Raw genomic sequence first — 17,400 nt, 5'->3', positions numbered from 1 at the left:
CGTGCACCGAGCGCAACGACCGGCTGGTGGACCGCGGCAAAATGAGCGACCGTCGCTCTAAGCATCGGCTCCACAGTGCGCCCGCATTTCTGACTGCCGCATGCGGCAGGTAAACGCCATCGTTCCTGAGAAGCGAGAGGCCCACGGTTCGCGCGCCGGTTGTTTCGATGGAAGCACGTTTGAGAGCGCTGCCGTACGGTAGCGCATAGGCGTAGTCACGTGGTTTCATTTCATTCACCACGCAGCATGTACGTCGCCACAAAAGCGTTATCGGTCGTTGTTAAATGCGCTCTATCACCTGTCACAGCGCACTTGGCCCTAAAGAGAATATTGAAAATGTTGCATAATTGCCCTTAGTTAATTTACGAATTAAGCGCAGTATAAAAATACCACAACAAGCGCCACATGACGGTAGACCATATGCCGTCGGTTTCATTCAGTCGCGGTTAACCACTTCTTTTTTAAATATTTGGTTACGCTTACGTGAAACGTGTATACTTATTCACTTTGATTGTTTGATACGGAACCGCCCTGCTATTTCGCTTATATTCTTTTTCTTTGTTTAGGTCACCGTAATCTTTTGTTGTTGTTTTTTTTTTCTTTTAGAAATCAGCAGATAGCAGAGCTAGAAGTGGCAATGGTGTGAACAGCAGTGACATCCAGCGACGCTTTGTGTCGGTATACTATACGTCTGAGACGTTTCTGGGTGGCATAGCTCCTCTCGGGGAAGAAACGGCACAAGATTGCACGTTAGTGAATATGTTGCTAACGAACGCTTTACGCCAGCTGATAAGTAGAATATGAAAACCCCTTGCAGTTTTATGTCCTCAATGAATTTTGAGCGCTGACTCTGTAGTTATCGTCTTCACACGATGCATCGCAAGAAATATCGCTACCAGCGTTGCTGCTCTACAACTCTCGGGTGATGCGGTGTTGCGAAAACGGTAATACGCTTACGGACAAGGTAAGACTGCACAGCGGCAATCGCTACATCGCGCGGAGGCTTCTTAATGGTGTTCTTGCAAATAAATGGAAGCCCGCTAGCTGATCGCCAATTAGAGCAGCGACACCCATCAGTTACAAAAGTGTCAAGCAAAAACCACTGACATCGCAGTGTATAAAGAGCTGTCATTTTAGACAGCCAAACAAATCTGAATAAGTTGTTTCGGAATGAAACTTGTATACTTTAGCAAGAAGGATAGAACTTTCGAGATACAAACAGGCATTTCAATAAAATTACGCGGAGTTGGTCGCATTCAAAAATTTTCCAGTAAGCACTTTTGTAATTAGGTCCTTGCTGCTTCATTATATCGATCTATAATAGCAAATTTGCAAATGTATCGAAGTATCTTAACATACAATTGGGAAGTATCGTATCGGATACAATTATTGCGCTAGTATCTCGTATCTATATCTCAAATACTTCTTGCCCTAGTATCTTGTATTGTATCGCGATACAATTTCAAAGTATCTTCGCCCAGCCCTGCTCCCATCGAGTTGGGAGCTCGCCGCTGGCTTCCCCGGTTTGGTTTCGCGGATGGCACGCATCATCGTCCGGACTCGATTCCTCTCTCCATCGGCCTAGTCATAGTCTTCGGCTCCATGTTCAGGATCGGCTCTACTGCGTCGATTGCATTGCAGCCTGCATGGCCAGGCGACGTTGTTCCTGATGTGCAGCTTCTTCTGCGGGAGTACGAACCTTCTTTGCCTGCCCATGGCCACAGCAAAGCGAGGACGAGGTTCTTCATAGCGCCGCTGACGTCATTGCTTCGGCTCCACCTCCCCCCCCCCCCCCTTGGTACACTACACTCTACAATGCTATGTTATGCTCTGCTAGCGTACCTGGATAGTCGAGTAGTTACGATGCTCGCCTTCGCATCGTGGGTACGCGGGTTCGAATCCCGCCTCGTGAAGAATTTCATCCCCCAGGAATTTCTCTCTCTCTATCTCAATCTCATCATTTCTTTCTCTCTCTCTCTGCGTACCCGTTCTCTCCCCCATCAGAGCTATTGCAGGCCACGCCGGAGAAATCAGCGCACGTGTTCTGGAAGCGATACACGAGAGGACGAAGAGATGGCGTGCCGGTTAATGACGACCACCATTTTCGTTCGAGGTTCACGGCCCAATGTTCGGCCTCAACATCGCCACTGTTAAAACACTCGCGAACGTACGGCACGTACAAAACGAGACTGCTAACAACAATACAAAAGCGACACGCTTTTGCATAGACACAGCTGCCAGCGCTCGGTATCCACAGGAATAAAAGCATGCAAGCGCCACTACAGTGTTTTGCAGTTGAACTGTTTCGTTTCCCGACCGTCTCGGTTTGCGTTGAAAGTGCAGAAAAACAAACTAATAGCAAACGTTTGCAACTGTCAAGTTATGCGCCCGCTTTATTTTAATGGGATTAGGAACGAGCGACTGGCAACATCGTTTCCGTTTGATGCGGTCGGGAACGCTAAAGTGATTTCATTCCATGATTATGTATTTTCATATAAAGAGGCGGCCTTCTAAAGACACTTCCAACTATCGCCTTGCGTACAGTAAATAAAACAGGGCAGCTTGAAATGTGTTAGAGGGCCTCTAAATTACACGAAAGAATACTCAGTATTGTGGGCTACCATCCATGGTTAGGCCACAAGGTAGTTGGGAGCCGTAGTACATAAAGTTGGATACAAGTGAGAAGCCGGGTTATTTGCGCCGGCAGTGCAGTGCCGGCATTCCAACCGAAGATGAATGCTCACACTGCAGGCTAGCGGGGCATGCGATCAGTCAGTGATATGCCTCGCCTAATGAGTCGATGAATGAAGCAAATCCTTATCGAGAGGCATGTTGTCCACTTCAGCCAACAATTGGCTTCGTTGAAGATTTTCTCTTCTAAGAGCGAATGCCGCCTAGACGGCGGCCTGCTGGACGGCCCCCGTCTACGACAAAACGTTTCTGCGCGCTTGTTTTTGCTCAACAGTCGTTGTCATCTTCGCAGTAAAGAATGAACACTGTCCTTCATTGCGATCCCAATGAACAGTATGCGAACCCTTCTCTCAAACAGGCAAAGGTTCGTGCGCGTGATCTGTTTACACTTCTGTGGCGCACGGGGGCACGTGTCACGACGCGGCATGCACTGGCCCTCTTAAGGCCTTTCCAAGAAATTGTTTCCCCAAGAATATTTCTCTTCCATCTGTACTCCTTCCCCGTCAGAGTGATTGCGTCCTACGCCGCACAAATCGGCGCACGTGTTCTGGGAGCGAAGAGGACGACTATGATCATTTCTGTTCACCCGTAAAGGACGAATGGTCGGCTTAAACACCTTTGCTGTTAAAGGACAAAAAATTGGGACGAGGAGGGTGATGCGCGAGCCGGGCCGCTAACTTTCGAAAGGTCCGCGGGCCGCGTCTATGAGACCGCTGTAAAATGCGCAGCAGCGCAGAGAAACACAATACAAAGAGATAAAACGACAGGGCGACGGCTGCGTCCAGAGCACAACGATAAATCAGTTTGTTGTATTTAAGAAAACGCTAAGCACGACAGCTTTCTCAAGTTGCTTGCGAAGGCAAGCGTTACCAGCGGCGAATCATCCGAGCAGTGGAGAATTTACCGTTTCAACACTCGGACAGCAAGTGGGTGGAAAGCTCCGGGCGACTCATGTAGTATCAAAAAGTGCAAGTAGCGCGATGATTTGCCGATGGACACGGTGGTGTTTAATTGGAACATGCACAATTACTAGGGGTGTGCGAATAGTGAATTTCAGAACGGAATCGGATACGAATCGAATGCTGTTAGAATAGGTTTCGAATAGTAAGGCAACCATTTTCAATGCGGCCCTAGAATGGCTTTTTAAAACATTTTTGAACCGTTTTTCAAACAGCCCAAACATTTCACAAGATTTTATTCGAAACAAATATTCACTAGGTTGAACAAAGGAACATTACGATTACTTTTAACCGGCAAAACGAAAAAAAAAAAGAAAACAGTTTTGGAAACTGAGGCAAGCTGGTATACAATATCAACTATGGCCTTAGAAATATGTTGTAAATGCAGGTTGAAATATAGGAGTGACATACAGTTTTCACGAATGGAATATTAAGGGCTCATTTCTTCGTTTTGTGCACTTTATTTTCTTCACATTTATATCACAGTTACTAAAAGAGAGTTAAACACAATTAACGTCCCTTACACCTACCCTGCGTTCATTATCTCTTGGTTTTCATTAAGGTTATAGTTTTCCAGGTGGCACTTTTTCAACAGCTTTTCAATAAAACTGATATAAGAATATCAAACAATATTCGTCAGTAAACATTGTCATGAATGTCATGATAAAGATAGCGGATTGACGACTTTGTCGCTTCGGCGACAAGGGAGTTTTAGGCAAGAACACCTTCATCGTGTAATAAAGATAGCGTCGATAGTCCCGTCAAACCCTAGTCTTCATGCAACTCGGTAATTCGATAATAAAAACAAGAAACGTTACCCATCTCTGCTCCAACGTTTCGTTCCTTTCAGGTTTTTCATCGGTGCGTATTATTCGAAAAATAGTGGGAAAATATTCGCTATTCGAGTCGTTATTCGAAATTTTCGAATTTTCACACAGCGAGGGCAAGGACTTTTACGCTCGACAAATGTGCCATTCTGCAAGTTTTTGTTCTGCAAAGAGATTGTCACATGCAGCGCACCAGTTCGGGTTGGCCGCCCGTCATCGCGCACTCGCACTGCCTCGTTCTTTTTTCGAGCAGCTAAACAGCGGTGTGAAACCATCGCTTCATCATCTGCTCTTCAGGACCGAGCAACCTCAATGCTGAAACAGTCTGCACTGCCTATTGTTAACCTAAATAAAAGTGCGACCTTTACGTAAAGACCCCCCCCCCCCCCAAGAAAAAAAAGAAAAAGAGAAAAGGGGCATCCTTAAGGTGCACTGAACTGAAACTGAACGATAAGGAAGGAAGGAAAGAATCGACGTCGTTTTCAAACGAGCAGAAAACAGTGGAGGTTATGTCGAGGCAAACACATCGCAACGCGAAATTTTACTTGCTGCCCTCTTCATCAGTCATGAACCACACTGAACAATCTTTTGATAAAGCGTTCCCTGGACGACGTCTTAAAAGTGGCAGCTTACAACTCATGACTGCATTGGTGAATGGCCCGTTGTAGGGACGTTGTTCCGTCAGTATTTTCAGTCCAGCCAAGTGCTGTACTCCATAAGTGGCGGATGTGTAGTAGAAACACCAGCCTCGCCCTGCCGCTTCAGCGATAATGGCGAACGCTCTTCCTTGCCTGTAGAAATTCTTACCTGAAATAAACGCCACTTCTCGGTTTTGGTGCACATTGTCCTTCGCTGAACCGTAGCAAGCCGGACGTCGACGTCTTTCGATTTTACAACGGTCGTGAATGTGTCAAAGTCAGAACAGGAAGGAAGGGAATACAAAAGGGAGAGGGCAGGGAGGTTAACCAGACAGCAGTCCGGTTGACTACCCTACGTCGGGGAAAGGGAAGGGGAGTGGAACGATGGGAGAGACAGAGAGAGACAGGGGGGAGCGAAAAAAAAAAGGATATGATGAATAAATGCACTGACACGTATGTGGCGGTGGCACTGTAAAAAATAGTCACAAGCGCTCACAAGCGTTCACACCGGCCCGTAGTCCTTAAAAAAGCACGAAAGTGCTTTAACTGCCTTGTGGGCCGACGAGCGATGGGGACGGTGCTCCAGAAGCATCTGCACGGAGAGCGGCCGATCGTCCAATTGTCGCATCGCATCAGAAAGAGTTCGTCTTTGAGAGGAAAATCGAGGGCAGCGGCATAGCAGATGATCGATGTCTTCCTCAGTATTGCAGATCTCGCATGCCGCACTGTCGGTGACTCCAATTAATGTTGTGTATGCCTTCGTGAAGGCAACTCCCAACCAAAGCCGACAAAGGAGTGATGCTTCACGTCGACCAAGTCCGCATGGAGGTCGGAGTTCCAGCGTAGGGTTTATTTGGTGGAGCCTCGTACGTCTTATACTTCGCATGTTCCACTCCGCCAAACAGAGACTACGTGCCAGGTGACGAAGCTGCCTCGCAGCGTCTGTCCTGGAAAGGGGAATCGGAACGGTGGTCTCTTCTTGATGGGATGTGCGAGCAGCGCTGTCTGCGGAAACATTGCCACTGATCCCGCAATGACCAGGTAGCCACTGAAAGTCAACCTCATGGCCCTTTTCTTTGACACGGTGATGAATGTTGAGAGTTTCGTACGTAAGCTGTTCGTGGCATCCGCGTCGGAGAAGTGACCGCAGGCAATGTAACGCCAGTTTCGAGTCGGAGAAAACAGCCCATTTGCTCGGTTCCTCCGAATCGATGTACTCCAGGGCACAACACAGAGCCGTAAGTTCTGCCGCCGTAGATGTAGTTACATGGGATATAGCCAGAACAGGGATCTTTAAAATACACCGTATGGTGAAGGATACACATCGTTTTCAATAGGATGTTGCGCGAAGCAAAAAAAATTATTCTTTGCTGTGTTTTATGCGTTGAAAAATGTGATCGAAATTGCAGCGGTGAGATACAGGCGCTTCGGTTACGGGAATTCAATAACAAGAGTAGTTCTCATGAGGAATTCGTTGTCGGCCTAGTAGGTCTTGCATAACTAGCTGAAATAAGTTAGCGCAAATAAAAGCGACAAGTGACAAGAAATTAGGCGTCTCGCTTCTTGTCATTTTTTGCTTTTGCGCTCATTTACTTCAGTCAGTTACGCAAGAGTCGCTGTGCGCATGTGCAACAGCAAGCTGACCGAATGAGGTTAAACAGCGCAGCTCAAGCTTAAACGCGACGGAAAGGTAGACGCGTGGATTGCGCTATGTGTCACGCTCGCCTTGTCTATACTGGGACGCGGGAGAGACAATCGTCACTTGGTCACCACTGGGGAGCACCGCGCAGCATTTGCAACCGCATAGGTGCAGCCCCTCACAGGATTAGCTGCAGCGTCTCAAAACGTAAGCTGCATCCAGGGAAGAATGCGAGAATATTTACTACCGAGTGCAGGGAAGCAGAAACAGCGGCCCTCTCTGTTGCGCTTTTTGCCGCAATATTGTGGTTTTTACCTGTCTTTAGGATGGGCCCCGGAAAGGCGCCAATAAACTGCGGCTGGTTCCTTGGCTTCCCGAGAAGAGGTTCTGACCCCGAAGCTGTTGTTCGTCCCTCGAGTCGAACAATGGTTTCGCCCAGTGGAGCGGCGACGGATCGAGCGTCACGGGCTTGCCGCCAGGGCAGCCATTGTTGAGCGATGCTAAGAATAGGCCGCTTCCGGGGCCGACAACGTGGGCCCAGCCTGTGGTGCTAAAAGTGCATTACACCGGGCCAGCCGGCATTTGCGAGTGTTCGGAGCAGAAACACTCGAGCGCTCCAGCTGTGCGTCAATTCTGGTGCCTGCAAATTATTTCTGCGTCAAACACTGTGAGAAAGACGTCGCATCAACTCTTATTACGACGCTCTTCTTCACAGGCTGTTCAGTCCACCACTCTCGGCAACCAATGATTACATCAAAAGTGGAGAGACTCCGGCTCGCAGTATCGCACAAAAGCCAGATTTTTCTCTGTTGCAGAGGAGTACCCGCCAATTATAAAGGCTCTGTCGCCAAATATAGTAAGGCGCTTTTCTCACCCTGCCTGAAGGGGCGGCGCAGCATTGGTCTTCCACGGCGTAAAACGTGCGCAATCTATTCCTTTACGCGGAATGGCGTGGCAATTACCGTGAGCTAACCCTTCGTAAGTCCATTTTTCTCAACTACCAGACGATTGCAATGTTGCACAAAACAATACCTATATTCATAAATCTCCAGATCAGATTGTATAAAACGACACGCTGATATCCCTTAACACTTCATGAAAATTCACATCATTATTATAAAATAACTGTTTTGCTTGAGAAACTTAATTTCTTGTTTCCCAATCAGCAAGGATTTCGCAGAAGTTTTTTTTTTTTTTGCTACAGTTAAAACTCAGTACAACGAAATTCTCGATTCAGTAAAACTTCACTTGAACGAATTTGAAAGAACCTCAAGAAAAAGTTTGTTACAGTGAAAGTTCGCTGGATTGAAACAGCTTTTTATCGCAAGCTGAAGCAATCATCAGATGTTCAAATGAAATTTCAACCCATTTATTTGTCACACTGTTCATTTGCATGCGAATTTGTGGTTCTTGGGGATCTTCTGAGGAATGCAGTAATTTATTGCTGCACTTGTGAAGAAATAGATTGTGTTACTCTGTCAGAATTAAGTTACCGTGTGCAAGCTCTCATGCATGTACCCCGTCACAATACTGCTGGACAGAACAGGAGTTGAGTTCCTCCAAGCGCATCAGTGCTTCTACGCAAAATATCCAGTTCTTTGTCCAGAGACCTGCGCTTCCGTTTGGCACTCATGATGACCAGCACGTGGTTGTTGCGCTAAGGCTGCAGCTGTCGCTGCTGCTACGACTGTACGTGTTGAAGTGGTCGTACGTGACCTTCTGGACGGCACCGGATGGTGTCACGGATTACGTTCGTAGAACTGACATATCGCTATGCACTGAATTTCTTTAAACTGAAGTGAGTGGCATTGGGTTCAGTGGCGCTTCCGTGTGGGAGAAAAAAAGAAAATGTTCGTAAAACTGAACAGTTCGTGCAACTGACCACGGTGTTAGACGTACAGGTGGAACGACGCAGCACCGGCGCCATGCGCTCGCTGCGTCGAACTTCGGTTCCTCCGCGCCGTCACGCCGCGAGATGGCAGGAGCAGTCACGGGGCTCACAGCGGCGCGCGCCGGCCTCCCTTCCGACAAAGCCACGGTGACAAAGCATTTGTCGCCACGTTTCTTTCTCGTTTAATTCTTTTTGTGCGATGGCAGGTCATGCTATTCGTGTGAGAAAGCCGTGAAATGGGCAAAAAATGTTCTGTGCCGCGGTGCAACTCTGGGTACAAGACCTGCACTGAAAAAGTCGATTTTTGCTGCACCCCGAGATGCGGAACGCCTGAAGGTTTGGTGCCATGCGATTCCGCGCAAGGACCGCGTGCTGCAGTCGACTGATTGCGTGTGCGAGAATAACTTCGAGCCGAGGTACATTACGAAGACGTGGCAAGCAGTGTACAAAGGGCACGTTCTTGTGAGCACACCTCGAAAGGCGGCTCTGGCTATAATGACGCCGTGCCGACGAAGTTTTGAGTTCGTTTTAAGCTCATCGTGTTGAGTTCATCCACGCCGTGAGTTGGCCCGTTTTTTTTAAGGAGCGTAGCTCCTCTTAGTCTAACCTTGTCACGTCTCCGTTGTCCGGCGTAAACGGATCTCCCGTATGATGCAATAGATGGCGCTGTCTCATAGAAGTACATACAAACTGCAGTTCAGGGACGATATTCTAGATGGCGCTGTGCACAATCTGTGTCGTCATCACCATTTCTCGTCTCATTTCCCAGATGGTGTTGGTCCAATAGAATTGTGTGCAATATGGCGCTTGTGTGAATCGACACTAGATGGCGCTGGAAGTGCCGCTGCTCTCCGACTGGCTGCTGCGCGGGGAGCGAGCGCCTCTCTCATTCACCTGGATCGTCGCCGTACGTGTCGGATCGTTGGCGGAGCATGGACAATGCGCAGCGGCGGGCGCTCGCTTGGCGGCAGCCAGGCGGATCCCGTGACGGTGCGCGCCAAGGACGCCGCTGCGAAACGGGCTCAACGAGAAGCGAATCCCGAGACCATGATTGCTTCAGGAGCTTCGCCCAAGCTCTTCATCATTCACCCGTGGATATGCTGTAATTTTTTTAACCATACCTCCATGCGCGTGCAGTCTTTCTCTCTCCGTGGGAAAGCTACGCTTGTTAACAGTGAGAATATCTGGGGTTTTACGTGCTGAAACCACGTTATTATTATGAGGCACGCCGTAGCAGAGCTCCACAAGTTTCGACAATGTGGTGTTATTGAACATGCACTGACATCGTAGAGTGCACGGGTCTCTAGCATGTCGCCTCCATGAAAATGCGACCGCCGCGGCTGGGATCGAACTAGGGAACTTCGGTTAGCAGCCGGGTACCGTAACCGGCGTACCACCGTGGTTGACTGGCTACGCTCGTAAGAACTCCACACACCGCGATCGACGTGTTCCTTGAAAGACGAAGTAGTAATGCTGTCTTCGGGTGACTATGCGAGACGTACACAGTGCAAAATATCCCTCAGTTGTCAACAGAGAAAAATCGGAAACACATATCTCTTAATGTCTCCCCTTCTCGCAGTGCCAAACAAGGATGCTTTTTCATGTCCTTCGTCGGCGCCTCAGCCTTAGCTGCTGGCATTGCCTAAAATTCAGTATTTTATGCACGACCAGCTAAAAAGTCGTATTCGTCGCACATTTCTTTATCCGCGATCAACGAACGCAAATTACTTCGAATGTTCGGGACAGCAAAGACAGTATGCGTTTTCTGTTGTAAAACTACGGCTAATACATACGTTATTTTTTTCTATCTAAACTATACTTCTACAAATGGAACTAATTTCTGTCACATTTCAGCGTGACGTCACTGTCATATGTTTAAATGCACGATTTAACATGTCCGAATGAGGAAAGCATCCTCCTATTGCAAACCTTTCACGTGGCAAAGTCAACATATTGTGGGCACTAGTTATGTGCTTCTTTCTCATCTGTGCATTATCATAATCATCATCATCCGTTTGTCTCTCTGTCCTCATCATCACCGTGTGTCATTGTCATCATCATCGGGGGTGTGCGCGCGCTCTGCCCGTTCCTTTCCGAGGCCTTGAGCTGAATAAATGTCGTTTCAACCAAGACCAGGGGCGTAGCCACGTTAGGGCACACCGGGCCCGTGCCCCCCCCCCCCCGAAATTTTTTTTGCCATAGCATACAGAGCAGAAAATGACGCTCGACCCCATCTGCCTGCTCGTCCCCACTACAGATCAAAGAGGTGCCCCCCCCCCCCCCCCGAAAAAAATTTCTGCCTACGCCCCTGACCAAGACGTCATAATATTCAACAGATAACGGCTGTATCGTCAAAATTTCGATTTATTCGCAGCTTTAATTAATTAATTTATTTTTGCGCTCGTTTAGCGCGAACGCACAGTTTTTCGAGGGGCGTTCGCTGCCCCGAAGCGACCATGCCTGATACCCCTCATAAGCCACCGGTAGTGTAGCGCCATCTAGGGCCCTACGCACAAAGCGCCACAAACCGTGGACAGAAGTTCACCGCTTCCGGAGGCGCCGTCGGTCCACCTATAATACTTCCAACACCGTGCAACTGACGTTAGTTCAAGTGGTGTTTTACTGTATAACAGGGGCGTAGCCAGAAATTTTTTTCGGGGGGGGGGGGTGTATTCAGCCATACTTTATGTATGTTCGTGCGTGCGTTGTATGCGTGTACATATACGCAAGCAAAACTAAACTATTTCGGGGGGGGGGGGAGTTGAACACCCCCAACCCCCCCTTGGCTACGCCCCTGCTGTATAACGAAGAACATTAAGTCCGTAGAAAACCATGTATTTTGAACCTCAATACAGCAAGGCGCGTTTATCAGCGATTTCGATGTAATGAAGTTTCAGTGCTGCCGCAGAGGAAGACAGAGGCGATATGTAGAAACCTCTGCTGGTGCTAGTAGTAATAAGATCGAGTACTGCATGTTGTTGTCTCGTTTCCATGCGATTTTGGACCGCAATTCCTGTGGGTTTGTGTCGCGCGACCATTCTCGACGTTCATCGAAGCGAGTGGTTCGGTTCGGTGAACGTGATAGCACAAGACCTAAGGTCTCGATGACAAGCCGCAGCAGCAGAACAGACAGGCATGATATCTTCGCTTATTCCACATTACCACAGTGCCTCTGGCCTGCATTTCTTTAGGCTTCATTCGTGACGTTCGCCCGCTGACGCAGTTCCTGTGACGCGGCGCAGCATCAGCCCACGGTCGCAGGATCAGGGAAATGAACTTTTAAATCCGTAAGCATTTTTATGCCGATTCAAGGAAAAAACTGCCCGTCCGCCTCTCGCGCACGTGAGACGATTATTAAAGCCGTAAAGAAATAAATGAATACAAGAAAATAAATTTGCACTCCGCCGGTGCTGGGGTTTGAACCCGGGCTTCGAAGTCTTGACCACTGGGATACGTAGCCATGCTTGCAAGCGTATATACATTTGAACCGTACGACTGCGTTTTGCCGCGGTGAAAAACAAATGTAGAAATAAGAAAGCACTTTCTATGAAGGCTACGTGAACTTTCGTACTTGTTTTGGAATAAAGCCCTCTGCAGGACATTTAAAGCCGACATTTATGGTTGGGCAGGAGAATTCCCACGGCGAAAATGTGATGCGAAACGCGCGTTCCTGCGGACGCGGAATGCGCGTGCCGCGGCCGCTGGAAAAAGAAAGACAAACAGACATGGTTGATCCCTCTGTCATAGGAATCGGAATAACACGAAAGTAAAGCGTGCCCTTACAGAAGTAACTGAGTGCTTACTGTACATTGATATAAGAGAGCTTGCACAATGTATCTTGATGTCTGGCAGCTAATGGCACCGTTTAACGTGTATGCACCCACTCTGATGATTGGTAGTACATCTCCATCCCAACGACTAACGTCAATGTTAAATGATTAAACAAACCCTTGTAGTAGCTGTAGCAGTTAACGGTGAAAGCGTAATCGGAGAACGAGGTGTGATAGCCAGAAGAGCGTCGCATATTGGACGTAGAACTTCGTCGCCATCCCGCAGCATGTTAACATGTGATTGAACAACACGGCCGGACTGGAGGGAAACGCAAAGCGCGTCGTGCCGCCCCTGTAGCCCGGCCGCGATTTTTCTCAGGGCGAGCGCGTGAGCAGGGAACGCGGTATTACAGCCAGGTGAGGCAGGCGCGCGTCGCAGAGCTATTTTTGGTTTAGATTGCCGTGATGCTATGAGCGAGGCCGACGCTTTTACGACGCTTGGGCTCATGTCGCCACCTCGCGGTGTGTTAAGGCATTGACAGAATTGAACTTCTATTGAAAACGCGCCGAATGGGACGGACGTGTAACGCGTTGCGGGTGCTGATCGCGGAGGCCATAGTAATGACGAATTACTTTACCTTACCGCTCCCAGAGGGCAACACCGCCACGCCGACCGGGAGTGTGGTAGATATAAAAGGCGCGTTTGTAAAGCCTCTAGTCTGTGACCGTGACGCAGTGGATAGCGTGCCCGGCATCTGTTGTTGCGGACCGGGCGGTCGTGGGTTCGATGCCCGTTGACGGAACCTTTTTAGGGGCGAAGCTCCTTATAGCGGCACCCGTTCGTCCCTCGTAGCGTAGTATGTAACCAGTCTTACGCTTTGACCTGCAAGGTGGTGCCGGTGGGAGATTTTTCCTGTGCGTTGTTGAACAATAAAAAATTCGCAGCGTTAGCTAAAAGCCGACTTCTTCTGTCTCTCATTCCCATTAGCAGCCATTCTTTACCTCCAAGGTAGTGCCTGGTGAGATTTCTCCTGTGCGTGATTAAACAATAAAAATTTTGTTCAAAACGCCGTTGATTGATGAAATAAACCAACAAAAGACGCCAGATGTTTTGTAAAAGCAAAACGAAAGAACGCCAGATGTGCTAAAGCAAAACGAAAAGACGCCAGCTGCTTAACGAAAGACGCCAGATGTTTTCTAAGCAACGGTTTTCTAAACAATGAAAATTCACAGCGTACATGTAAAATTAAAGTGCGCTGCAAGTCGTCATAACTCATCGAACCTTTAGTATAAACGCGCCCGATCTCACGTCGGTGATGATGTACTGGGCAGAATTCACGGAAGATTCACGGTTTACCGATGAACCTCCGCAGCTTCGCCCACTCATCATCATTCACTCCGTGGATATGCTGTGACTTTTTTTCTTTGCCATCTGATTGTGTAAACTTTTTCGACGTCATTCCCGTGACGGAAATACGTCACTGAAGCCTTGGTGGACCCCTGCATAAAACACTTTCGTGATAAAAAAAAAAACCGTGCGTTCTGTATACTGTCGTGAGCAGCATGAGAGGGGACCACGCGAGCGCGTGGCGAACAGCCTCAAAGCCTAATTCGATCGACAGTCCGATGGCGCTGTTAAAAATAAGGTGGAAAGGGCGACGCTTTTCCTTGCACTGCTGTCACTCCCTCCATACGCACATACGGGCAAGCGAGTGGATGAACAGATAAACAGCGGTCGGCGCGTTCTGCCTTGTTTTCCCGCCTTATGACCGCGAGCGTCACCGGCAGTCAGCTGCAGCTTTGGGAGTGCCAACGTTCAGCGGAACTGCGGCGCCCTATGCGCATTGCTTCCCTCAGCCGCCGCCACGAATCGCCCAACGTCGGGTTCGAGGCTACGCGCTCGTCTTTTCCCTGTCATAGTGCTCGCGATAGTACAGTGGTCAACTCTGATATCTATAACGACGGAGCCATAGAGTTTCCTAAAATGACCTAGAGGGAACTCTGGCGCTGCGATCGTTCAGCCACCATGGGAATGATGGGTAGTACACGGATTTGCCTAGTCTTCGTGCTTGTGGGCTTCAAACGCACTTGTGGCTTTGTTTATTGCTATGTTTTGGTTTTCTTTCGGACAAAAGAATAGATCGTTGTGAACTTCGTGACCAGATTTGAATCGGTGAGCCTAAAGAAGTTAAAGTGGTGAAGTGAAACTGCTGATTTTTGCTGAACTTCGTTTTGCGACAAAGCGGATGCAGGCGACGCGGAGCCAAACGGAGCCGAAAGAACGAAGTTTAGACAAATCCGTGTACTACCCATGATTCCCATGCTGGCTGAAGCGCGATGCATTGCAGCTCCCATAGACACTAGCGCCAGAGTTCCCTCTAGTAAGTATTGTAGGAAACTCTATGGACGGAGCGTCGTGCTCCGAACTGCACGAGCGACATCTCTAGTTGAAAACGGGGCACCTCTGAACATGCGCAGCCCCACTGATGCGCCTACCTTGCATTTTCGATCGTTGGTTATCACCGCGAATGCAACAACTGCTTTGGCCGTTGGAAGCGCTGTCAACAGTTTATCACAAAAAGAAAAAAGAAAAAAAGGAAACGAAGCGAAGCGAACCGTTGTCAGCGCGCGATGAGAGCTATGCTGCGTGTTGATTTGCCGTTCGCGGTCACATTGTCCCAGCAGCAGATTTGCGTCCACTTATAAGTGTATCCATTGTCCGACGCATTGTCGGTATGATATTGCCACGTGCCTTTCTTATCATTAATTTTGCTGTATTCGGTTTTTCGCCCACAAAGGCTGTCAGCAACGCTCAGCGCAAACCTCGCCTGATTGTTCGAGAAGCTTCGCGGTTACTGTAGATCATTTTGTTAAGATTGCGCGCAAGACGCGAACACTCGAGCTTATTCTAGAGATTGCGCAACAACCAGCGATATCACTAGAAAGTTCGATAGCGCCTGTATAAAAGCCGACGCGCTTGACCGCTTGTCAGTTGATCGAGGGTCGACGCTCTTGTTCGGCGCTATCAGTGTATTGCTGTAATTTGACTTTCAGTTTCTTGGCCATAAGTTCGGCCAAATAAACAGTTTCATCTCGGACGTGCTGACTGTTGTCTTCGTCGACGTCACGACCACGTGACAATATGATACTGCGAACCGAGAATAAGTGCGCAATATAATACACGCCGATCCGGTGATTGCACTCTCTCTTTTTTTTTTTTTTTTAGGCGCTATACGGTTGACAGCGCTTCCGACGGCGAAATCAGTTGTCGCGGCCGCAGCGATAACAATGACGGAAATTACATGGCGAGCGCATCAGTGACACTGCGCATGCTCTGATGTGGCCCGTTTCAAGCTGTAGATGTCGCTCATGCAGTTCCGAGCACGACGCTCCGGCGTTATAGACATCAGAGTTGACCTATGCACCTGCCGTGCGCGTGCATGGGGCCACTCCAGACGCTGACGAACGCTAGAAAGACGACGAAACATGCCCTGTCGATGCTGCCCGACAACAACGTCATTGGGAAAGCTGCGAAGTGTTTAAAAAATGCCGCAGCGCTTGCCCTCTCGGGGGAAAGCGCAGCTTGGCGTGCCGAACATGCTGCACTTAACGGCGGAGCTGCTTAAGCCGGCCGTCATCTGTCCAACGCGCACAAAAAACCACGCCGCGAACACGTCGCCACGCGTTGTCCAGCAACCGGTTGCACAGCTGTGCGCCTGCTTGGCTAACCCATACACTGCTCCGCCACCAGCCCGCCTGCCTGGGCACTTCGCGCAAGCGCTCGGTCGAGCCAGACGTGACGTCACGACCAACAGCGCATGCGCTTCTTCGTTCTGCATAACGCCAACGACACCTGCTAAAGCCGGCGCGTGGCGGCGGCGCGCCAGACGCAGACATGGGGAGACTGAAGAAAGTTCCCACTGCCGATGAGGAAGCCGCTTACCGGCAATCATGGCGTGCTGCCAAGCGAGACTGCTGGACTCGATTCGGTTAAAATAGTCCACCACGTAGTGCGGCCGAAACGACGAGAGGCGACTGTGCTGGACTCGGTCGTGACTTGACATCACTTCGTATAATTTAGCATCAGACTAGTGAAAAAAACCCACGTGACTGGATGGATGGATGGATGGATGCTATGAGCGTCCCCTTTAAAACGGGGCGGTGACATGTCTGCCACCAGGCTCGAAGAAAAAAAAAAAAAAAGCTTCCTTGTTTCATGTTGGCCTAATACCTTATCTACATTGATTAAATCTATGTTATTATACCAAAAATATAAATTCACTGTCCATCTCTCTGCCTCTTAAGGCAGAATGACCTTATTTTTCCCCCATTATTTATTTTTGTTCTTTATCTCTACTTTTCTGCCACCAATACTCTAACCGTCTCTTACTTATTTCTATCGCGGACGTGTTCAGCTTTCCATTGTTGTCCCTAAAACCCAAGGCTTCATGTAGACTCGTGCCCACACGTATACCTGGGTGAATATCGCCACATTCAATCAGTACATGTTCCATCGTTTCCTTAGTTCCCCCGCAGCATGTACATTGTTCTTCTTCGTTACTAAATCTCGCTTTATAACTACGCGTTCTAAGGCAGCCCGACCTTGCTTCAAACAGTAAAGCGCTTCCCCTTGAATTATCATAAAACCTTTCCCTCCTTATTTCGTTTTTTCCTTTTCGGCAGTTACTGGTAGAGGAATTTGAGGCGCCATCTATGAATTGGGATCACAGTTAAAATCTGCGTTCCGTCTGTTTCCGCCCAATCTATTGGCCTGGTGTGCGACCGATGGCGGCGCTGCAACACGGCGCCTGTATGACGTCAGAGCGGGGATTCGCGCGCTTTCGTCTGCGTGGGCCCAGCGCCGTGTTGTAACCACCGTTGTGGTAAATCTCTCAACAAAAAACCAGTTAAATTGGTTATCTTCCGTATGGTGGCTACTGACGCTGTTCGAACAACCGTGGGTCTGCTTTTAACGTTCATTTATA

The 17,400-nt window shown here is 48.8% G+C and overlaps 1 protein-coding gene across 2 annotated transcripts in view; it reads right to left on the bottom strand.

Annotated features, from left to right (window-relative positions):
• The window catches only part of LOC119393137 (nephrin), a 609,317-nt gene that overhangs the window by 490,419 nt on the left and 101,498 nt on the right, over positions 1-17,400 (bottom strand). The gene's annotated exons all lie outside the window — the stretch shown is intronic.

The sequence above is a fragment of the Rhipicephalus sanguineus genome, chromosome 5 (genome assembly GCF_013339695.2).
Source record: "Rhipicephalus sanguineus isolate Rsan-2018 chromosome 5, BIME_Rsan_1.4, whole genome shotgun sequence".
In the NCBI taxonomy this organism is placed as follows: domain Eukaryota; kingdom Metazoa; phylum Arthropoda; class Arachnida; order Ixodida; family Ixodidae; genus Rhipicephalus; species Rhipicephalus sanguineus.
The sequence above is the reverse complement of the archived record's forward strand: the minus strand, read 5'-3'. Positions and strand labels throughout refer to the sequence as shown.